The sequence below is a fragment of the Bicyclus anynana genome, chromosome 2 (genome assembly GCF_947172395.1).
Source record: "Bicyclus anynana chromosome 2, ilBicAnyn1.1, whole genome shotgun sequence".
NCBI classification, from domain to species: domain Eukaryota; kingdom Metazoa; phylum Arthropoda; class Insecta; order Lepidoptera; family Nymphalidae; genus Bicyclus; species Bicyclus anynana.
In genome coordinates, this window is record NC_069084.1 from 9591838 (window position 1) to 9598063 (window position 6226).

Sequence of the window (6226 nt, forward strand, 5' to 3'; positions counted from 1 at the left end):
GCTCTAGGGTAGCCAACTTTTTTTTACAAAAAATTAATTATATCTCGCAATGCAATCGTTCCATCAGTATTTTCTGACATTGTCACGTTTAACTATCGTCAGTAAACCGACTTTACAGGCAACCGAATTTTTTTAATTTATTTTATCGTACGCGTGGAATTCAGTTTTTAACAAATCCCGCGAGAACCACGATTTTTTCAGGGATGAAAAGTAGCCTATGTGTTAATTGAGAAAAAATCTATTTCCGTTCCAAATTTCAGCCAAATCGCGTCAGTAGGCACACACATTTTCGCCTCTATGGAATGCACTGCCTGGGAATCTTCCAGTGTACATTGGATAGGCATCTTCTTGGTACTCGTAAACACCATAGGCTGCATCATTGCTAACCATCAGGCGGGTTTGCAGTCAATCGCTTACTTATAATATGTATACCAATGCAAAAATTTATAATACGATTATAAACAAGTTTCACTTTAAAAATGTCAACTAAGTTTAATAACTTTTTTGAATAAAAAGAAAAATTCACGCTAATATTCATGAGTGTTCTGCAATTTTAATTACCATTCCATACCATTTAATTGCGATCACAAGATACACTGTTGGAAGGTAATAGCGGCCCTTCAGATCTATTTCAAACATTAACAAGTGTTTTATCGATTTTTAAACGACGCCGAATACATATTCAAAGGTAAACAGTTACGCCCAATATGTAGGAATTTTATGTAAACAAAATCACAAAAGTATTTACTTAAGTAGGTTTAACGAATATTTTTAGTGAACTCGGTCGGTCCTTTGAAGTTAGATTATGTTTATTTTAGTATGTAACCAAATGTATGTACGCTATTTAATCTACTCTAACCAAAACGCAGTTACGACACAAAAAAACTAGGATAAAATTACCACTTGCGGTTTTACCTGCATTGATCCATTTACCATCCATTTTTCCATCCTTTTCCTTCATAAAATAGGGCTAAATGGTATTTAAAATTAGCAAATTGGTCCAAAGAACCAAACTAAGAAGAAGATTGATTGGTTCTTCTCTGCGCCCATTTCCATCTAGATCTGCTCAGCCGCATTGCTGTTAAAAATTGTGTTACTAAACTTATTTTATTGCATACTTCATTCTGAGCCGTTTCCGGCTTGGCCATGTAATTGGCTGTTGTATGTGGGTTATTACATTCATAATATATATTTGTATACTAATTTAATAATGAACAATGATGACCAACTCATTATAAACTACAATATTTTAAGTACAAGATTACGAAGCTACATGGTGCTTTTTCTTATCGAAGAAACTAAATTTATATTTCTTCAGCTTCGTTTCATTGGAGATGCAGTTATTCGAACCTTTCTAACTTTACACTACATAACTTAATTAAACTGCAGTTACGCCAGTGCTTTTCGCAAAGGCGTATCTGCAGCTTGTTGTAATGAAGGCAAAAGTTGATAAATGGCTTCATTTAGAAGACTGTTTCAATCATTTGCGCTCATTAAAATCTGTCATTCCTGCTCAGTGCTCATGTCTTATAATAGCGCAATGTAGAGAAATAAAAATCAATGTCATAATAGCAACACTATACAGACCGCTCATGTAAACAGAACAATTAGATAGAGGAATAGTCGTCAAGAGGCAAATTGATACTAATGAATGGGTATATTCCACTTAATAGATTGCACTGGTTAATGTACGGAACACCTAACGCTGTGTAAGCTATTATTTTATTGGCTGACAACTGCAGTAGTGATAAGTTAACAACGAAAACATTTTGATGTCGTGTAGAAACCGAAAAGGGGTGTGGAGTTTCATCCTCCTCCTAACAAGTTAGTCTGCTTCCATCTTAGACTGCATCGTCACCTACCATCAGGTGAGATTGTCGTCAAGGACTAACTTGTAAAGAATAAAAAAAAATCTAAAATCCAAATCGAATTAAGGGTTGGAAAATTTGCATACCTAACTCCAAAACGTTCTACATCTACATATACTACTATATTAATTATACCAATTAAAAATCTTAAAGAAGAAGAAGAAAAGAAAGAAGAAAGAAAACAACTAGACACTGAAGTGTGAAAAAAAGCTTATTATTAAGCTTTGCAAAAACACTAAGAGACAATTCAATGTGAAGTTGAAGTTCGATGCAGATTGAGTCTTAAAAAATGCAATGAAGAATAAATAGGAGAATGATAGATATTTTTTCTAGCTCGTTTTTCTGTCCTATGCTATTATTATCTATTCACATTAATGTTCCGTAAAACTAACGGATTAAAAAAAAATCACTAGTAAGTATAGCAATATACTTTTCACTACTCTTGCTCAAAAACACTGTCATATTACCACTCCACAGCGGGGCTAAACAAGCATATTAGCCTCTAGGGGCTAAAGTAATTTTGTTTTTTAATTCTTGTCTGTTACGAGTACTAGCCAAGTACTAGCCTACTATAAAACGAAGGAGGTTTTATTCGAAAACAGAATCATTATAGGTAAGGCACTGATTGTTTTGAAAAATAAATAAAAAACTTTAAATTGGAATGAAATGCAGCGTTTTTGTCTGTGGAATGCGTTTATTTTTTTATTTAATTTTTATTGAGTTGCGAATAGAGTGAGATTTGACGACACGGGACATCCTTTACGGTAATACCTTTGCCTCTTTCTCATGTGAAAAAAATAAAATTAAAAAGCGAGAATTTAAAAAACAATTGGCGTGAATAATACACACTTGATTTTTTTCAGAAATTCATTGTCAATTTGTGACCGTAACTTACATATTTTTCAACAATAATTGTTATTATTGTCTTTATCTAGTGAGAATGGTGATCCTAATTTGGAGATGGATGAAATTTTCAATCTGTTACCATCAAAGTCGAGACGCATTTACTTAAATAGGTACTTACCTACGAAAAATTTTATGAGTGGAGAAAACAACAACGAATGGATTCACTTACGAAAGGATTTTTTTAAACTATATATTATCTCCCACGTTTATCTTACATACTTATTATTATTCATCTTCACAGTAATCGGAAATTATGTTACTGGGTAAAAGCATCTCCCTTAATATCCAAAATTGTAGACTTTGTATTAAAATAAATCATTGAATATTGTACTAAACTATTTTATTTTCTCGCAATCGTAGTGAAAAGCAGAGTGTAACACGTGGGGCTAAACCCATTATAAACTCGGTTTCTATTTAGGCGGCCCTCGCCTTCGTCTCGGGCCCTAAAAATACCTCGTATATAATGGGTCTTTTTAGCCCCTTGTATAACAATCTACTATCGTTTTAGTGAGAGTACTTACATCCACTAGTTCTTAATAAAGATAATCATTATTTAAAGTGTAATGACATATATTAGTAGTCATTTATGTTCTACGTAATCAATGGTGTTAAACAAAAATAGCAAAATATTACAAAAAATTAAAATTGGTAGATGTAAAAATTTTTAATGAAAAGAAAGTTTAATCAAATATTAGTTGATGAATATTTTAAGCTTTTGCTAAAGATTAAGAGGATCAAAGAGCATGTTTGCACTGTAATAATATCACGTAGGTAGATTTATAACTGTGTGTTACGATTATGTTATTATAAAACTATAATTCGCAGAATTTGCAGGCTTATATAATAAATTATATGTTGTTAAAAACCATATTTCTAATCCCTGCAAATATAACAATAAACTAAATAAGATGGAAGTTAAACATACAAATGATAGTAGTATAGGATAAACTATTGACAATGTTTGCAATGTAAACGTCGTAGTTTTGAAAGTTATCAGTTTTTCTTATATACTTAAGCTTTACCTATTTAATCCAAAAGTACCGAATTTAATTTTTCCTTATATTTATACGGCAGTTCAATTACAAAGTAGTGATTATTTAATACTCGAAAAACCCTTTATGTTGATTATAGCAATAACTATATCCGTATTTAAATAGTTGTTAGTGTATCTTTGCTAATAGGTAGAGTCGTAAATAGCCACTGCCAAAGTCATCCATTTCACCAAATTTAAACCGGTTTATAAATTATAAACTTTTTAATTTAACTTGTACTAGGAATACTAGTAAATTTTCAATCCAAATTAAAATTGATTGATGGAATACAAAAAAAAATACAGTCCAAACATTATTTTTTTGCTACAATGTTTTTTCCAAACACACTTGTTGTACATACAAACATCACATATATCATAAAAAATTGAAATAAACTTAGCAACTACGGTTTTGTAAAATTGTAAAATTTTGTATATTTGCAAAAAGAGTTATTTGTTGAGCAAACATATAAAAATTCGCTATATTTAGAGTGTTTAACTATGATTTACAATTACATATAATATAAAGTTTTGAATAACGTTTTTTTAAGCCTGAGGATTATAATCATAAAATTTCAAATCCCTCGTACACTGTCGACCTTTTCACTGTCGAGGAACTCTTCTGCATGAGAGGTTCAACATTTTTCGCTTTTTAGGTAAGCTGATTGCATAATTTTGGCAAAAAATTTACATGTTTATTTAAATATAATTTATCCTGTCCTGAATGTCTTGAATTTTTCAAATGCCAACGGCATTTTTATGACGTTATTGTATTCAAATTTTCTGTAATAAAATTTTGAAAATACTTTGATATTCGATGCATGAGCTCTGTGATAAATTACTGTTAAAAAAATCTCTACTACATTATTACGAAGTTGTTATAAATACTAATTGACCTCCATTCCTCTTAAGTATTTATAGAAAATACTTGATTGTTATTAAAAACTAGCAGTTGTCAGTGACTTTGTCCGCGTGAGTTTAACAAATCCTGCGGGAACACGGAATATTTCTCAATAATCTCCTCTATCTACCAGTGAAACAAAATTAAAAAATGAACGAAAAAAATTCTTAAGGCAAAAATAGTCAGGTTGTCTGTAAAGTCGGTTTACTGACGATAGTTGAACGTTACAACGTCATAAAAAATATTGATGGTATGGTTGCATTTTCCAAAAAAAAAATGTTCGTTTTTCTAAAATACTGTTTAATAATCTTCATAGACCAGAATATACTTTATTTATTTTTAAGTGGTATGCACGGTGGATTTACAAGACGGAGGTCCTGGGTTCGATCCCCGGCTGGGCCGATTGAGTTATCTTAATTGGTCCAGGTCTGCCTGGTGGGAGGCTTCGGCCGTCGCTAGTTACCACCCTACCGGCAAAGACGTACCGCCAAGCGATTTAGCGTTCCGGTACAATGCCGTGTAGAAACCGAAAGGAGTGTGGATTTCATCCTCCTAAAAAGTAAGGCCTCTTCCATCATCATCATTTAACATCAGGTGAGATTGTAGTCAAGGGCTAACTTGGAAAGAATAAAAAAAAAACGTGTATATTTCGCGAGGTCAATAAAAAGGTCATCTCTCAGACTACAACATCACGATCACCTGACGCAGCATCGTACACGGAAACAAGTAATGCCCTGCAATTATCATGGTAATTACTCATACAAGTGAGTAATCGACCATTGATCAATGGATAATGCCCATAAGCGTTTTTATCATTTCTCGTCTGCGAACTTTGTTTTGGAGAGCATTGAATTTTAAGCAATATAAAATCTCTACTGCATAGTTTAAAATGAGATAGAGATTATAGCATTGATGAGTATGAATTAAGTGATGTAAAGAGATTTAAAATGAAATAGAGATAAGAGCACTGAGGAGTATGAATAGAAATCACTAAGTAATAGAATAAATTACAAATTAAATCGAAGTGTCTGTTTTTGTTTTCTCAAGTACTTATTTACACGATTCCAAAATAGAAATAACCTTTTTTTGTCTGTCTTTCTCTTTGTTCGGAATAATTTCAAAAACTGTTTAACCGATTTTAGTGAGACGTTTACTGGAAGATAGAGGAGGTCTTTGAGCAACTTATAGACTATTTTTTACCCCTAAAAACAATGGTTTCCGCGAGATTTTATGTATAATTGAATTACGCGAAGTTGCGGGAGTTTGCCAGTATATACTAATTTTGTAAAAAGGTCGGATTTGTATTTTTGTACTGGGTGAATGAACTCGAAAACTACTGGATAGATTTTAATAATTCTTTTACCTATAGAAAGCTACATTATCAGAAAATAACATAGGCTATATTTCATCCCCGTAATCCCACGGTAAAGAGAACTACGCGGGTGAAACTGCAAGGTTCTGCTAGTAATAAATATAAATAAAACACGAAAATATTTCAAATAAATATTTTAATTTCTAAAA